The sequence below is a fragment of the Protopterus annectens genome, chromosome 12.part0 (genome assembly GCF_019279795.1).
Source record: "Protopterus annectens isolate FY-2018-M chromosome 12.part0, PAN1.0, whole genome shotgun sequence".
Taxonomy (NCBI): Eukaryota; Metazoa; Chordata; order Ceratodontiformes; family Protopteridae; genus Protopterus; species Protopterus annectens.
The window spans coordinates 108,310,303-108,329,195 of NC_056746.1; the positions used below are offsets into that span (position 1 = coordinate 108,310,303).

Consider the following 18,893-nt stretch of genomic DNA (forward strand, 5'->3'; position numbering starts at 1 on the left):
CCCTCTGTTTTGTGGGTTGGGAAAGAATGTAGGTAGGTGGATTGCCTGGTTTAAAGACACTCTGGATACCACCTTGGGCATAAATGTAGGATTAGTCCTCATGGACACTCTATCTTGGTGGAAGATTAGGAAGGGTTGCACTGCCATTAAGGCCTGTAGTTCTGAAACCCTCCTTGCTGAAGTAATTGCCAGTAGGAAAGCAGTTTTCCATGACAGGTGTTGTAGGTCTGCTGTTGCTGCTGGTTCAAAGGGTGATAGTGTCAACTTTTCTAGCACAAAGTTTAAATCCCAAGCTGGTAATGGTGGTTTCCTTGGAGGTTTTACATTCTTGATTCCTCTGAGGAACTGCCTGAGCAAAGGGTGTGTAAAAAAACAGGTGTATCAAAGCTGTATTCTGCTGAAATAGCTGATGCATGTATCTTGATGGAGGAGTAGGACAGGCCTGAATGAAGAAGTTCGGCCAGATACTCCAGAATGTTAGGCATATCTATGTTTGACACATCTTTTCCTCTTTCCGTACTCCAGATGACAAACCTTTTCCATTTTCCAGCATAGTTCCTTCTTGTTGAAGGTCTGCGTGCTTCAAGAATAATGTCTTTAACTCTTTGGGAAAGTTCTGGAATAGCTGCTGTTATGTGATGTTCCATGCAGTCAGTTGCAAGGTTTTTAGGTTTGGATGTATGATGCTGTAGTTGTTCTGCGTTAACATCAAAGGCATCAGGGGAATTGTCCACATATTGTTCTGAGACATGCTCCTCAGTAGTGGGTACCAGTGTTGTCTTGGCCAGTTTGGAGCTATCAGGATTATCCTTGGACGTTCTTCCTTGATTTTCAGTAGTACCTTGTGTATCAAAGGAAGAGGCGGGAATGCATATGCTGTTAGGCCTTTCCAGTTGAAGGAGAGCGAATCCACTTTCCATGCTAATGGGTGGAATGTCCTTGTGCAGAATTTTTTGAGCTGGTGATTGAGAGGTGATGCGAATAGGTCTATCTGTGGCATTCCCCATTTCTTTGAGATGGTCTTGAAGATGTCGGTGAAGCTTCCATTCGTGGGCATCCAGTGGTTCTGCTTAATATGTCTGCTAGGGTATTGTCTTTCCTGGTACAAATATTGCCTGTAACTGGATGTTGTAGCTGAGTGCCAGGGTCCACAGCTCCAAGGTCATTCTGCATAGGGGGTATGAATGAGTGCCACCCTGTTTGTTGATGTACCACATGACTGTGGTGTTGTCTGTCCTTATCATCAACTGGCCCTCTTTGAGAAATGGTTTGAACTTTTGGATAGCCAGTTTTACTGCCAGCATTTCTTTTAGGTTGATGTGCAGTTGAAGTTGATCCTGTGTCCACAATCCTTGCACGCATTTGTCCAGCATGTGGGCCCCCCATCCTAGGTCTGAGGCGTCTGTTGTGATGGTCTGGCTTGCCTGACATCTGCGAAAGGGTAGGCCTGGGTTTGACTGGCATGCCTGAGCCCACCATAGGAACTCCTGTTTTAAGCATGGAATTAGTGGGATTTCTGTTATTGTATCATGTGAAACTGACAGTTTAAAGCTCTAGCTGAGAGAGTAGCTGAAGTGTAGACCTTTTTACCCCATCTGTCTAATGACCTTGCTTCCCTTTCAGAAGGAATAGGGTTTTTAGCTATGGTCGCGGCTACTGCCTTGGGACCCTGGGATATAGTTTCTGGGTCTGCAAGTGGAGCCTTGTAAAGGTGGTGATGAGTATCTGGCACCCTGTAAAATCTGTCTGGTTTGGCAGGGGCTGGGGGTAAAGAATCTGGAGCGGAGCAAACATCATTGAAAGCATCATCCACCACAGAGAGAACAGGAGGTATAGCTAAGGGCCTGTGCTGTGGGAGGTGCAGAAAAGTCCTAAGTCGTTTTCTGGAGTCTGAAAAATCCTGTTGCTGCCATTGGAACTGTTCTCGCATGGCATGCAAGGATTCCCAAAGGAGAATTCTTCTGGTGGGGAAGCAGCTGGAATGGATTCTTCAGCATCAGAATCTTCAAAATTGGAGAAGGAGCCTCTGGCTGGTCAGTTATGTCTGATCCATCAGCAGAATCATCAGAGGACACTGGCTCGGGGCTCTGCCCTAGGTCTCTTCTCTGGGGCTGAGTGGCCCTGTCTGGGTGAGATTGAGATCCTCTAATTAAAGAAATTAAATCTTCTGCCAAAGTAAGCATTTGAGAACTGGAAGAGGGCCTGGATGTGGGGGGTTTAACAGGCACTGTTTTAGTAGTCTTGGCTGCTTTAGCCCTGGCGAAGGCCTTAATGGACATGGCTGCTGGAGGCCTAGCAGTACCACGTGCTGGGGTAGAGACATCCAAGGGGATGGTGTCTGATAAGTCAACCACCGTAGTGGGTAAAATTTCTGAGGTCGATTCAAGAGTTGTAGCAGGGGCCTCAGTTGTAGGAATAGGTTTAGCTGTACTTTGTTCAGTTTTCTCGGTTTCGGCCGAAACCGAGACACTCATGTTTGCTTGACCATGGTTTCGGCGAAACCGCGGACCCGAGTGTCGGTCTTTATCTTGCGTTTTGGTAGATTGGGTAGTCGGAGGATCCGGCGGCATAATGTACGCAAAATCAGAACCGAAAAACTGTTCTGCAAACTCCGACCGGCCTAAGCATTCGTCGGTTGAAAGAAGCACAGGCGAACAGGCTGCTACGTCGTGGGCTGGGCCTAAACAAGGCAGACAGTAAGAGTGGAAATCTTTATGAGGTATTTGTTTCCCACAGTTTAAACAATTGTTAACTTTTTCTGACATCGGCTGAGGCAAGAGAGAGTCCAGGGTACTTAGCTTTAGAAGTCTTGTAGTATTCGGTGAAGTAATCTCTGGATCCGACCGACCGGCACTTGCGAACAGCTTCTGCTTGGGCACGCGGCAAGAAAGACTGAGGAAAATGGCGTCGGCTGATGCCTTTATACCCGAAGACCAACAGAGATGACGTCGGGTGGAGTGCGACATCAGCCGAAGCCGGACCCGGACTTTGGAATCCGGCCGACTGAAGGGCTGCCTGACGACAGGACAACCCACTTGTTATGACTGCAGATGCATCCATGAAGGACATCAGGTGTGGAATCAAAGGCAAAGGCCATGGAGGCTTCCGTACTAGACTTCTCAGTAATGGGTACCAGTGCTGTCGAGGCCAATCTGGAGCTATCAAAATCATCCTTGGCTTGTCCTGTCTGACCTTCAGAAGTACCTTTGGGAGGAGAGGCAGAGGTGGAAAGGCATATACATGAAGATTTTTCCAACTGAAAGAAAGAGCATCCACTTTCCAAGCTGTGGGATGAAACCTCTTCGTACAAAACTTTGGCAGCTGGTGGTTTAGTGGAGAAGCGAACAGATCTATGTCTGGAGTTCCCCATGACACTGTCAATTTCTGAAATACATGAAGATCCAGTTTCCACTCGTGGGGATCCATGATTTGTCTGCTTAACACATCTGCTAAGGAGTTCTGTGCTCCCGGCAGAAACCTTGCCTGAAGATTTAGTTGTAAACTGAGAGCAGTCTCCCACAAAATCATTGCTTGCCTGCATAGAGGATAAGAATGTGTTCCCCTGCTTGTTGATGTACCACATGACAGTTGTGTTGTCTGTTAGAATCAACACCTGCCCTGGAAGAAGTAAATCCTTGAAAGCTATTAATGCAAACTGGACTGCTAACATCTCCTTCAAGTTGATATGTAGATGCTGTAGTCTGACAGGCCACTTGTCTTGTATCCACTTTCCATTTAGATGAGCTCCCCAAGCTTTGTCTGAGGCATCTGTCATTAAAATCTGACTCGCCTCTGGCGGGTCACAGAGAGTCCCTTGTTTAGGTGACATTCCTGAGCCCACCACAAAAATTCCTTTTGAATGCAAGGTATTATTTGAATGACAGTGTCCAGATCCTGGCAATGCTGTGTCCATACATTTTTGAGATACCATTGCAGCTTCCTCATATGCAGTTTGGCATTGGGAAGCACCAGAATACAAGATGCCATGAACCCTAAGGCTTGAAGGACTGTCCTTGCAGTCAGCCCGGACTGAAGAGATAGTTGATGGAAGTAAAGGGAAAGATTCTTTTGTTTGTCCGGGGTTAAAAAGGCCATCTGGGCTGCTGTATTCAGTCTTACACCCAGAAAGCACATGTCTTGAGAGGGTACTAGACTGGACTTTATTTCGTTCACAGAATACCCCAGGCATCTTAGCACTGCTATCACATAATCCAAATGATGAAGAAGCTCGTCCCTTCCTTGAGCCAGAATCAGGCAATCGTCCAAATAAGGATAGATTTGTATCCTTTTAGCCTGAAGAAAGCTATCACTGGAGCCAGAACTTTCGTGAATACTCTGGGCGCAGTAGATAAGCCAAAGGGCAATGCAGAGAACTGATAGTGAGAAGTCCCAGTCAAAACGCAGATACTTCCTGCAACTTAGTCTGATAGGAACATGGAGGTAAGCCTCCTTGAGATCCAAAGTTACCATCCAGTGATCCTTGCCTAGTAGAGGTAAAAGCTGTTGTAACGTCAACATTTTGAACTTGGAAATGTCCAGATAAGTGTTGAGGATAGATAAATCCAAAATTGGTCTCCACGTGTTCCCCTTTTTTGGTACTAGGAACAGGCGAGAATAAAATCCTAGGCCCCTTTCTGGTATAGGAACCGGCTGTATGGCCCCTATTTGGAGTAACAGAGAAATTCGCTTGTGAGCCTCTTTTCTTTGTTGAGGAGGAATGTCTGGCATGCCTTTGAAAGGAGGCAAGGTATGGAAATAAAACCTGTAACCGTGGTGTATGATATCCAATACCCATCTGTCTTGGGTAATTATACTCCAATTTTCTTTGAAAAGTGCCAACCTTCCTCCCAAAGGTGCTGCCAGGCAAGAAGGTTCTGGCAGCTGAAAAGGTAGGTCATTGGGTCTGTTTACGAAAGGACTGACCCCTGCCCTCACCCGAAGACTGTGCAGGAGAACTCCCTGTTCTAGGCCTGAAAGAGCCCTGACCTCTGCCCCTGCCACATCTAGATCTACCCCTAGACTGGGAATCATAAGAAGGATACGTCCACCCCTTAGTAGGCCAATTTCTACTAAACTTTGGAGGCTGAACCTGCAAAAAATCTTTAACAGTCTGCATAGACTTAGCCTTGTCTTCCATTTTCTTTAAAACTGCTTCAACAGGAGAACCAAACAAGACATCAGATTGTAAAGGAGCATCCAAAATCCTTGTTTTAACATGGTCAGATAAATTTTGATCCCTCAGCCAGGCAGCCACCCTAGACGAGGCCTGTACAGCATCAAAACCACATTGCAAAGAATGCTTACCCACCTGTTCAGAAACATGCACTAAATCTTGTAACTCTTTACAATCAATACCTTCCGCTAGAGCATCAACCTTAGACTTCAATTGTGAAAGGAGATAATTCTGATATTTCAACATGTGAAACTGGCAATTCAAAGCTCTCATGGCAAGAGTGGAAGAAGTATAAACTTTCTTTCCCCATCTATCCAAGGCCCTAGCCTCTTTATCTGCAGGAACCGGATTCTTGACAACAGAAGCCTTAACACTCTTAGGCCCCTGGCTAACGGCTTCTGGGTCTGCCCTAGGACTCTTAAAAAGATACTTATGAGCTTCAGGCACCCTGTAATACCTATCTGGTTTAACGGGCGCAGGAGGCAAAGAATCAGGATTAAGAGAAGCCTCTGCAAACACATCTTCCACCACATTCAGAACAGGAGGTATAGCCAAAGGCCTATGCTGGGGTAAAAACAAAAATTCCCTAAGCCTTTTCCTGGAATCAGAGAAGTCCTGACCTTCCCATTTAAAATGCTCTCTCATGGAATGAAGAGTCTCTGAAAAAGAAAAATCCTCAGGAGGAGAAGCAGGAGGAGTAGAATCATCCACATCAGAATCCGAATAAGGAGAATACTCCTGCAAGTCTTCAGCCGAAGACTCAGACACATCCGAAGCCTGCTCAAAATCCCCCAACACTGGTTCCATCCTAGGCCTCTTATCAGGAGGGGGCATAGAGCCTCTAATTAAAGTAATTAAATCTTCTGCCATTTTAAGCATGTGCTTCTTGGGGACAGAACCTGAAGAACTAGGAGTGACACCCACAGAAGCTAAACTAGACCTGCCTCTAGGAGAAGCCTTGGAAACAGAAAGAGAGGGCCTAGACACCTTAGGAAGGGAGGGGAGTACAGTTATCTGAGAAGCCCCTGCAGCCTGACCTGCCTCCTGGGAGGCCACATCCTGTAAAATCAAAGTTTCTCCCTGGGACTCCAGAGAGGCCTCCGTCGGAACCACCGGTTCCACTGACGTCTGTAAAGAACCGGCGTCCGGTTCGGACGACTCCTCTAACCTAGGTTTGACTGCCTTGTCTTTGCGCTTCTTTGAGGAAGCCGGCGTCGGAGCATCCGACGGCATATTGTAATTGCACCGCTTCCCAAAGACCAACCTGGCACAATCTAATCTTCGCTTAATAGTGCGTTTATTGAACCTAGCACAAAAGCGACACCCAACAACGTCGTGCTCAGGTCCTAAACAAGGTATACACAAATTATGGTAATCCCTATGCGGTATCTGTTTCCCACAAGAAATACAGTTATTTACTTTTTCTGACATCCGGTAAACCACTGAGGCAAGAAAAAACCAAAATATTCCCAACGGGTACTTAACCAACTCTGACTTCGGTCTGAAACTCCGAATTGAAAATTTCAGAACGAACGGCACTTGCAACACTGCTTCTGCATCGGACCATGCGGCAAAAAAGACTGAGGATATGACGTCGGTCATGCGCATTTGTACCCTGACGTTCTGATGTCAGTCAAATGCGCCTTGACCGACGTCAGCCTTATACTCTGATATTCGGGCCGACCGAGGGACAGCGGACTACCCAAGTGTTAGGACTGCAGCAATGTGAGATGAAGAACATCCGCCCTTGTAGAATGAGCCTTGACCTAGTTCTGTAATGCAATACTCACTTTACTGTAGATAAATGAGATACAATCAGAGAGCCATTTCGATAAGGTAGGTTTGGACACAGGTGTACATTTTCTTGAATCTGAGAAGGAGACAAACAGCTGATCAGCCCTTCTGAGATCTTTTGTTCTGTCCAAATAAAATCGAAGTTGTCTATGCACATCAAGTTTGTGAAACATATATTCCAGCTGGTTTGAATGACTAGGGAAAAAGACGGGTAACTCCATCGTCTGATTCAGTGTAAATTCAGAACATACTTTGGGTAGAAAAAAGAAGTTATGTACCTACCATAACGTTCCATGTTAGTTGCCTTCATCTCGCCTTCCTTCTTGCTGGTTGGGATCGGAGCCAATCCTCGGCTCCGACTCGGCCATCTTCAATAGCTCGAGAGCTGTTTACTGGCTTGAGGCTACCCCTCATCTCACAATGCCTAGCGATAGCTACCCAGATCTCGTTTGAAATAGCTAACTCCAGACATAACAAGAGAACAAACCAGTCAAGTAATCAGTTGACTATACCTGCCATATCCTCTAAGTCAATAGAGGGAAAAAAAAAAAAACAAGAGAACACACAGCCAGTGAAACAGAAACTCCTCTCGGTCCACTACGACAGGGGGACGGAGGGTGAGACACAAGAAGGAAGGCGAGATGAAGACAACTAACATGGAACGTTATGGTAGGTACATAACTTATTTATGTTAAGTTGTCTATCTCGCCTTCGTTCTTGCTGGTTGGGACAGCGTCCCTAGCACCTAATATCCTGGGTGGCTCAGTGGAACAGACTCTTCACAACAGTGGAACCAAAGTCAGCTCTGCTCCTGGAGACCATATCCAGCTTGTAATGAGATATAAAAGGTATGAGGGCTTGCCCATATGGCTGCTGCGCAGATAGAATCCATGGGCAACCTAGACTGGAAGGCTACAAAGGTGGCCAAGGCCCTAGTAGAATGACCCTTTGGTTTGATAGGCAACTCTTTGTTCCTTAACTGATAAATGTATTTTATTTATTTTATTTTATTTTACATTTGTTAACCGGGCTAGTCTAGCTGGATATATGTCCATTTTCAGTAGAGGCCCGGGGAGAAAAGCTCCAAGCATGAAGAGTGATAAAGTTAATATATAGAAACATAAAGGATTACATTACAATCTAATATTAGTCTAAAAGGAGTAATAATACAAATTTTAACTACAACAGTTAATGTATAGAAACATGCAGGAATACAGTACCGAGTAGTATTAGTCTAAAAGGAGTAATGAAAATACATTTTCAATTATAGCAGATTTAGAAGAAATTCTACTAACTAATTATATAAAGCACAGTAGAATGTATGAACAAGTCTCAGGTAGGGAAGGGAAACACAAGTGTTATCCTCATACTTCAAAGAAACAGCAGTAATGAGAAGTTATGTACTTACCATAACGTTCCATGTTAGTTGTCTTCTTCTCGCCTTCTTCCTTGCTGGATGGGTTCGGAGCCGAACCTTGGCTCCGACTCGGCCTAATACTAAAGCTCGATAGCTATTTTTTATCGGCTCGAGGCTATACTATGTCCCATAATGCTAGGCGTGATATACCCAGATCTCGTTTGATAGCTAACACTATGGACATACATGTCCCACCGCAAGAGAGAATATATTAAACAACTATATCTAACCTCCTCTACATATCCTCTACATAAAACCCTTACAAGGGGGAGCAAGAGAGCTAGCTGAGGAGATAACTCTGGTGACAAAAACATCTCGCACAAGATACTCTAGGTCTTTCCAGGCTAGGGGGATGGAGGGTGGGACGCAAGAAAGAAGGCAAGAAGAAGACAACTAACATGGAACGTTATGGTAAGCACATAACTTCTCAATGTTAAGTTGTCAATCTCGCCTTCATTCTTGCTGGATGGGACAGCGTCCCTAGCACCTTAGTCCCGGGTGGCTCAATGGAACAGACTCTTGAGTACAGTGGAACCAAAATCAGCCCGACTTCTGGAGGCTATGTCCAGTTTCTAATGAGAAATGAAGGAATGAGGGGAGGCCCATGTGGCCGCTGCACAAATAGAATCCATAGGTAACCTTGCTTGAAAGGCTACTGAGGAAGCTAATGCTCTAGTTGAACGAGCTCTAGGCTTTGCAGGGAGTTCCTTATGCCTCAATTGATAGATTAATGTGATAAGAGCGGTCAACCATCTGGACAAGGTTACTTTAGAAACTGGCCGGCCTTGCTTTCCTTCAGCGTAAGACAGGAAGAGCTGTTCTGATTTTCTTGTCTGTTTAGTTCTATCCAGATAGAAACGTAGTTGACGGCGAACGTCCAAATAATGTAATCTTCTCTCAGCTCTATCCGTATAATTTGGGAAGAAGACTGGAAGATCAATGGTCTGGGCTTAGATTTTTTTCAGAGAGTACCTTAGGTAAAAAAGATGGACTAGTCCTAAGAGACACTCTATCGTTGTGAAAAACAAGACAAGGAGGGCGTACAGTGTGCGCTTGTAGTTCCAAAACCCTTCTCGCTGAGGTAATGGCTACTAAGAAAAATGTTTTCCAGGAGAGCAGTTTCAACGAGCAGGAAGCAGCTGGCTCAAAGTGAGGAAGACAGTACCAAATTTAGATCCCTCGGTGGAGGAGGATCTTTAACCGGGGGCCGAAGTAATAGGGTTCCTTTCAGAAAGGCTTTGCAAAGCTTGTGGGACATAATACTGGCCTCTGACAAGCCAACGTGGAAATTTGCAATAGCCGCCAACTGGACCCTGACAGTGGCTGAAGAAGAGCCCATTTGGAAAAGTTCCGCCAAAAATTCTAGAACTGTTTGGACAGGAGCTGTGAACGGGTCAACTTGATTTTTTCTTGCCCAAATAGAGAACTGTTTCCATTTACTAGCATACGTCCTTCTGGTGTTAGACTTGTGAGAGGCAAGGACAATATCACGTACTGACTGAGAAATTAAGGGAAGCTTGGCTAGGGTTGGAAGTGGAGCAACCAAGCTGTGAGGTTGAGAGATGGAAGGGATTGGTGCAGCCCGCCCGATTGATGGGTTAGAAGGTCTGGCACTGGGTCCAGATGCCAGGGCTGCTCCAGCAGATGACGTTGCAGGAACGGAAACCAAATTTGTCAGGGCCAGTAAGGGGCAATGAGGATCATCCTGGATCTCAAGGCAAATGCTTTCTGGACTAACTGAGTGATTAAGGGAAAGGGAGGAAAGGCATACAGAAGACCCCGGGGCCAATCGTGGACTAGAGCGTCTCTGGGAGGGAGACCCGGAAGAGGAAAAAGGGCGAAGAATTCCTGACACTTGCTGTTTTGAGGGGTTGCGAAAAGGTTACAGTAAGGTTGACCCCCACCTTCTGAATATTTGTTCCGCTACTAGCTGGTTGAGAGACCACTCGTAGGGCATGAGAATGGCCCTGCTCAATCTGTCCGCTATTACGTTGGACTTCCCGGGAATATGCGTTGCTACCAGAAACCATTGAGAAGAGATCGCCCACTGCCAAAGTCTGAGCGCTTCCCGACATAGGGGGTAGGACCTGGTTCCGCCCTGCTTGTTAATGTACCACACTACAGACATATTGTTTGTCTGAATTGCAATCGTCCCGGTGGGAAGACAGTCCTGAAGGGCCTGCAACGCTAAAAGTACCACTCTCATTTCCAAGATGTTGATGTGCAAGTGGCACTCGAAGGGTTGCCATGTGCCCTGGACTGTCCTGCCCTGAAAATGCCCCCCTCCACCCTATCAAGGAGGCATCCGTAGTCACGTTGGCAACCGGAGGGGGGAGAACAATAGGTCTGCCTTGAAGCACCTGAGGCGAGACTATCCACCAAGAGAGGTGTCTCTTGTATGACTGAGTGATGAGAATGTTGTGTGACATGGGAAGCTGCTGGAAGGACCATTGTGAAAAAAGCATCCACTGTAGTATCTGCATATAAAAACGAGCTAGGGGGAGCAAGGTGATTGTTGCTGCCATTAGACCAAGTGTTTCTAGTACAAATCTGGCTTGGACTCTGTCCTGCTGTAGTAGGATTTGGACATGGCATCGAATGTTTGAAACTCTTTGTGTACGTAGTTTTGCTGACAACTCCACCGTATTTAACACGGCGCCTATGAAGGTAATATGCTGACAAGGCAGACTTTTTGAAGTTTACAGAGATGCCTAGCGCTTTGCACGTTTGTACAGCGTAATCCCTGGCTTGAAGTAGTTGGTGCCTGGTGGTGGCAGTAAGGAGCCAGTCGTCTAAATATGGAAACACCTGGAATCCTCGTCGTCTCAGGTGAGCCGCAACCACTGCCATGCATTTGGTAAAAACCCTGGGGGCTGTGGTGAGGCCAAAGGGCAGGGCTCTGAACTGGTAGTGACTGGCTCCCAGCCGGAAGCAGAGAAACCTTCTGGATTGCCTGTTCATTTTGATATGAAAGTACGCATCCTGAAGATCTATAGAGTACATCCAATTGTCCTGACCCAGAAAGGGTAGAATGGACTGTAGCATGACAATCCGGAATTTCGTTCTTTGGACAGACTTGTTCAGCCTGCTGAGATCTAAAATGGGTCTCCAGTCCCCTGTCTTCTTTGGTACCAAAAAGAATTTGGAGTAGATTCCGGATCCTTGTTGGTCTGCTGGGACTGGCTGGATTGCTCTTTTTGATAGCAGCTTTGAAATTTCTGACGCTGCTTGGTCTCTCAGACCGGGTGGAACATCTGGAAGAGGCCCTTTTGGTTATTGTGGGGTGTGGATGAAGGGGATTCTGTAACCCTCGGATATGATCGACCGTACCCATTTGTCTTGCGTGAGGGAATGCCAGGCTTCTGGGTACAGTGAAAGTCTTCCCCAGACTGCCTCCGAAGGTGGACAGTCGGGCAGCTCCTCAGGGGTGCTGAAAGGGTTTGTCAGAGAAAGATTCTCTGCTACCCTGATTTTGCGGACCCCCCCTTCCCCTAGGGCGGCGTCTGTTATTATTTCCTCCTCTGCCTCTGGAGGGAAGCTCACCACGTGCGTCAGGCAGTACTCCCTGGGGTTTGCGGAACCACATTTTTCCGCCCTTTTGACCCTTAGGGTAAGGTCTAGAAGGGGTGGAAAAATGGACTCCCATGGCAGAGAGTCTTGCCTTCCTGCTCGCACCTGGTCAATGTATCCTTCACTTGAGGTCCAAACAAAGCAGAACCGTCAAAGGGGGTGTTAGTGAAGGATGCCTTGAAGGGGTCAGCAAAGTTGCAAAGCCGCATCCAGGCGTGTCTCCTTAGAGCAACACCCGTGCCTGCGGCCCTACTCGCTCCATCGGCTGCATAAGAAATGAGCCGCATGGAGGAGTTGACAATCGAGTTCAGGGTTCCCAGCTGGGAGTTTATCTTGTCCTGAGATGCCACAGCTGTTGGGTCCGGTAAGGTATCACTCAGTTCTTTAAGAAGGTCTCTCTGAAGACGGGTGAAATGGCACAGGTAATTCAGCGACCGCATGGCAAAGGTCACTGAAGAAAACATCCGCTTGCAATACCTATCCATAGTCCTAGATTCCTTATTAGAAGGATGGACAGGTACTGAAGGGTCAGCCAACTCCTTCTTAGTGGCTGCTGCCACCACCATGGCATCAACCGGGACGCCCTTAGAGAGAAATTGCTTGTCAGCAGGGGCTGTAATGAATTTTGTAGGTCTCCGGGGGGCTGGTTCCATAGTATCCGGAGCCGTCCACGCCTTCCGAGCCACCACCTCCATGAGTGGGTCGAAAGGTGGGGACACCCAGGAGGTGGAAGGGCGAGAAACGAACGCATCCAGGTACACTGACTCGTCCTCAGAAGGGTTGAGGGCAGACCAGTTCCCCCTCTGTTTAAGGATCTCTAGGATGTCAGAAAAAGAGACATCCTCAGAGGGGGACCTTGGGGACCCATCCGAATCATCCAGGTCGGTGTCAGATGTCACCGACTCAGGGGAGTTGAGATGCTTCCTCTTGCAAGTCCTCTTCCGAGGGGGCTCCCGCGCAGGATCAAGGGAGGCCTCGGAAGAGGAGGAAACACCCAATGGAGTGGCCTGGAGTGTCAGTTCTCCGCGCTTGGGTTCGGTAGGGTAGGCAGGGGCCGAAGCAGGCACCATGGAGGGAGGGGCCGACAAGGCGGACCATGGTGCCGGTATGGGAGCCAGCACGCTCCTCATGACCTCAAAGGCGCCCCTGTCAGGCAGGGAAGAGGGACCAGCTCCAAGGAGATGAGAGCTCCTCCCGGCACCGAGAGGGACGGCTCCGAGGCCGATGGGGCCAAACTCACCTGCGCCGAGGCCCCGAGAGGGAGAACGGGGTCGGACAAGGGTCCGATGCCACTCGCCCCCTCAGAGCAGACGAGGGAGTCTCGGTGCCCGGATCCCTCCAGGGACAGAGCCGACGAAGGAACCGATGAGGGTGGAATCGGTTCCGACACCCCCACGGTAGCAAGCCCGATGGCCTCCAGCTCCGAGCTCGAAGGAAGAGTCGGAGGAAGAACTTGAGCAGGCGTTGGGGTAGCCCCTGTCTGTTGAGATGGGCTATGCAATAATTGGGCCAGAGCCTGCGACTTCAAAAACCTACTGACTACCCTCTCGAGGTCATGGTCCGAGAGCCTGGAAGACCTAGAGGAGTGAGACCTATGGCTCCGCTCCGACAGCAAGGGGGACTTCGGAGCCGATCTAACAGACTCCAGTGAAGGAGACCTGGAGCGCTTTCGACTTGGGGACGGCTCCAACAAAATCGGAGCCGACTGAGGCCTCGATGTGCCGGTTCCAGCCGGAACCGATGAGGCAGAAAGAGGGCCGCTCGGCGCCAGCTCCGAACATGGAGCCGAAGATTTGGCAGGCTTCGAAGGTTTTCCAGTCATAGGCTTGGACGGAGAACCTTCAGGCTTTAATAAGCCTCTTAGAATGAGCTTATTTCTGCGTTCCTGCAGGACTCTACGGCTGAAAGTGTGACAGATGGAACAAGAGTCCTGCAGGTGCAGAGGGCCCAAACAATACACACAAGAAGTGTGACAGTCTGTCAGAGACATCTTCTGACAGCACGAGTCACACTTCTTGAATCCCGATACCTTGGTATCCTTTGACATGATACCACAGGGGGATACAGTAGTCTAACACTTACACTAACACACAAAAAAGACACTACCAATAAAGGAAAAACTTTTGTAAACTAATAGTAAAAACAGACAGAAATTCCACACACACACTCTAAGGGGAATCTGTACTACTACTAAAGGGAGGGCTAGAGGCCCAGCCACCTTAAGGGTGGAAGAAAGGTAGGGAAAAACTACAGAAAAGGGGGGGAAAACTAGTCGCTATCTCTAAAATTACTAATTAAATAAACTACTAAGAAAAATTCTGTCAAAAAACTAAGTAAAGATACAACAATTTAGAATACGACCTGGAGCCGGTGAAAAACGCAACCTCGTAGCTTAAGCGGCAAACAAGATCTAGGTTCTCTAACTTTAGTATTAGGCCGAGTCAGAGCCGAGGTTCGGCTCCGAACCCATCCAGCAAGAATGAAGGCGAGATTGACAACTTAACATCTTGTTTTGGAGACTTAGTTCAGAGGAGTAGGGAAAGGGGTAAGTGAAAGAGTAAAGAAAAACATCAGTCTGGGTTAGTGCATGGACAAAGCCAATGAGTTTTTAGATGTTCTTTACGATGTTTTTTAAAAACAGAAGTAGAAGCAAGGGTGGATAATTCTGAGGGAAGCTGGTTCCAGAGTTTTCCTGCAGTGTTTGAGAATAGTGAATCCCCAGCTTTGCTATTAGCTTTATTTGAGGAAACTAGGAGCTTATTAGCAGAGCGGAGTGTGGATAGATTTGTATAGGGTGAAATTAGATTGGTGAGGATAGGTGTGTTGTTAGGGTGGTATAGGAATTTTTGAGTAATAAGTAATTGCTGACAGAGTATATGGATTTTCAATTCTAGCCATCCTAGCTGTTTGAGGTTAAGGCAGTGGTGAGTTTTAAAGGGGGAGCTAGTGATGAATCTAGCTATGCTATTATAACAGATGGAGAGTTTAGAGAGGTTATTATTGGAAAGGTTAGTATATATTACACAGGCATAGAAAAGGGTAGAAATGAGGTGGGTTTGGGCAATAGTTTTTCTTGCAGAAGGGGTAAGGAAGGGTTTGATTCTATAGAGGGTACCAAGTTTTTTGTTAGCAGACTTTATAGTGGAGTTGATGTGTTCATCATAGCTGAGACGATTATCAATTGTTTCACCTAGAAGGCGGGTTGTAGTATCTGGGGTAATGTTGGTGCCATTGTTAGAGGTTATAGTGAAAAAAGGAGTAGAAGATTTGTGAGTAGGGGTGAAAAGCAGTAATTTAGTTTTTTTGGGATTTAGGAGGAGGCAGTGTTGCATAAACCAGTTTTCAACTTTATGAAAAACAGTTTGGGTAAGGGAGTGGAGAGTGGCTATATTCTTAGCTGTACAGATTACGGTGGAGTCGTCGGTGTATTGAATGCAGGTGGCTTCAGGTATGTTCATGTGTAGATTGTTAATAAATAAAGAAAAGAGTAGGGGACCTAGGATAGAGCCCTGGGGTACTCCTATATTAACTGGCAGTAGTGAAGACAAATTGTTCTGCCAAAGTACTGCTTGCTGTCTCTTTTCCAGACATGACCTAAACCATTGTATAGCTTGAGGGTTAAATGAAAGTAATAGTGTGCGACAACCACCTGGACAAGGTCACCTTGGAAACTGGGAGACCTTGTTTGCCCAAGGCATAAGAAAGGAATAGCTGGTCCGACTTCCTTATTTCCTTAGTTCTGTGCAGGTAAAAACGCAATTGTCTATGGAGGTCCAGTTGGTGTAGTTTGTACTCTGCCTTGTTGGTATGATTAGGGAAAACACAGGAAGGTCTATAGATTGGTTTAAATTATTTTCTGAGCAGACTTTAGGAAGAAAAGAAGGATTAGTCCTCAGAGCAACCCTGTCCTTATGAAAAACCAAGTAAGGAGGACGAACACATAGCGCCTGAAGTTCGGAGATGTGTCTCGCTGAAGTAATAGCTACCAGAAAGAGCGTCTTCCAAGATAGAAACTTGATAGAGCAGGACGCTTGTGGTTCAAAAGGGGGCAGAATTAAGGAAGTTAAGACTAAATTAAGGTCCCAAGGAAGAGGGGGATGTCTCACTGGAGGCTTAAGAAGAGTTGTCCCTCTCAAAAAAACTTTACAGAGCATATGAGACAATGTTAGAATTCGAAAAACCAACATGAAAAGTAGAAATGGCTGCCAATTGTACCCTGATCGTAGCAGAAGTGGACCCGGAGTGAAACAGATGTGCTTGGAATCCCAGGATTTCGTGGACTGGGGCTGAAAAGGGATCCACATTCCTAGCCTTTGCCCAACAAGAAAAACGTTTCCATTTGCTATCATAAGTTTTCCTCGTTGTAGACGTATGAGAGGAGACAATAACCTCACGGACTGCTGGGAAGCCTGGCTAAGGTTGGAAGTGGAGCAACCAAGCTGTGAGCTGGAGAGTTTTGAGGGACTGATGCAACCCACCTGATTGATGAACCAGGAGGTCTGGAATTGGGTCCAGAGTCCAGGGCTGATAGAGAAGGTACAGGTGCAGGAACAGGAACCATATCTGTCGAGGCCAGTAGGGGGCAATGAGGATCATTTTGCAACCCAACGATATTGCTTTCTGTATAAGTTTGGGTATCAGGGGGAAGGGAGGAAAGGCGTAAAGAAGTCCCTGGGGCCAATCGTAGACTAGAGCATCTCTGGGTATGTGACCCGGAAGCGGGAGAAGTAGTTGCTGCATTTGCTGCTGAAGGGGGTGGCAAAGAGATTGCAGCAAGGCTGTCCCCATTTGCGGAAAATAAGATTCGCAACTTCCTGATTCAGAGACCACTCGTGAGGCACGAGGATAGCTCTGCTGAGCCTGTCCGCTATGACGTTGGATCTCCCAGGGATGTGTGTCGCAATCAGAAAACGTTGGGAGGAAATCTCCCACTGCCAAAGTTTGAGTGCTTCTCGACACAGGGGGTAGGATCTGATTCTGCCCTGCTTGGTGATGTACCACACCACTGACATGTTGTCCCTTCTGGGAAGAGAGTCTTGAAGGGCTTGCAAAGCCAGGAGCACGGATCTCATTTCCAGGACATTTATGTGCAGATGGTACTCGTGAGGTTGCCAAGTGCCTTGGACTGTCCTGCCCAGATAATGCCCCCCCCCCCCCACCCTATCAGGGAAACGTCTGTCATCACTGTGGCTACCGGAGGGGGCTGTATGAAAAGGTCTGACTTGAGTAACTAGTGGGGAGACCATCCACCAAGAAAGAAGTCTTTTGCATGCATCCGTGATCATGAGAGTCATGGGTAGGGTCTTGGGAAGACCACTGCGTAAACAGAAGCCACTGAAGAATTCTCCTATGAAAGTGCGCTAGTGGGATTAGAAGAATGGCTGCTGCCATGGAGCCCAGGGTTTGAAGGACATACCTGACTTGGATCCTTTTGCTCAGCATCAGAACCTGTACCTGCTGACGAATTGCGGACACCCTTTCTAGTGGTAGCCTTGCAAACATATCCCTTGTGTCTAAGTCTACTCCTATGTAAGTGATAGATTGACAGGGCAACAAGGCAGATTTTTCGAAATTTATTGTAATGCCTAGCTGGGAGCAGATTGAAACTGTATAGTCCCCGTGCTTGTAAGAGTTGATGCCTGGTGGTAGCAGTAAGGAGCCAGTCGTCTAAATATGGAAACACCTGGAATCCTTGACGTCTCAGGTGAGCCGTGAACACCCTGGGGGCTGTGGTGAGACCAAAGGGCAGAGCTCTGAACTGATGACTGGCCCCCAGCTGGAAGCGAAGATATCTCCTGGAGAGCCTGTCCATCTTGATATGGTAGTAGGCATCCTGAAGATCTATCGTGTCCTGACCCAGAAAGGGTACAATGGACTGCAGCGTGACCATCCGAAACTTTGTTCTTTGCACAGACCTGTTTAGTTTGCTGAGATCCAGAATCGGTCTCCAGTCCCCTGTCTTTTTTGGCACTAAAAAGAACCTCGAGTAAGTTCCAGATCCGTGCTGGTCTGCCGGGACTTCCTGGATGGCTCTCTTGGTCTATCAGTTTTGAAACTTCTATTACTGCTTGCTCCTTCAGAATGGGTGGAGCATCTGGAAGGGTCTTCCTTGACTGTAAAGGGGGTTAAAGGAAGGGAATTTTGTAACCTCCGGATATAATGGACCGTACCCCATTTGTCTTGTGTTAAACTTTGCCAGGCTTTTGGGTACAGCGAAAGTCTTCCCCCGACTGCCTCCAGAGGTGAGCAGCCGGGCAACCCTTCAGGGATGCTGGAAGGGCTTACCAGAGAAGGATTCTCTGCTGCCCTGGTTCTTTGGACCCCCTCTGCCACGAGGTCGGCGTCTATTATTATTGTTTCCCCCTCTGCCTCTGGAGGAAAAATCACTACGTCCGTCAGGCAAGGCTCCCTGAGATTTACGGAACCACATCTTCCCACTCTTCTGACCCTTGGGGTAAGGTCTAGAAGGAGTGGAAAAAGACTCCCACGGCAGATAAAGTCATGCCTTCTTGCTCACACCTAGTCAAAGTGTCTTTCACCTGTGGTCCAAAAAGAAAGGAACCGTCAAAGGGAGTGTTGGTGAAGGACGCTCGAAAGCGTTCCGCAAAGTTACACAGCCTCATCCACGCATGCCTCCTAAGGGCCACACCCGTACCTGCGGCTCTACTCGCCCCATCGGCTGCATAGGAAATGAGCCTCATGGAGGAGTTAACAGAATTAAGCTTCGCTAGCTGGGAAGCTACCTTGGCTTGTGCTCCCTCAGCTGTTGGATCTTGAAGGGTATCTCCGAGCTCTTTAAGGAGATCCCTTTGAAGTCAGGTAAAATGACATAGGTAGTTCAGTGACCTCAGAGAAGGTTGCTGAAGCGAACATTCGCTTCCCGTATCTGTTCATCATCCTAGACTCCCTGTTAGGAGGATGGACAGACGAAGAGGTCTC

At 47.4% G+C, this 18,893-nt stretch overlaps 1 protein-coding gene across 1 annotated transcript in view; it reads right to left on the reverse strand.

Moving 5' to 3' along the window:
- USP7 (ubiquitin specific peptidase 7) overlaps window positions 1–18,893 on the reverse strand; it is a 3,814,244-nt gene that overhangs the window by 604,864 nt on the left and 3,190,487 nt on the right. The window lies entirely within an intron of this gene.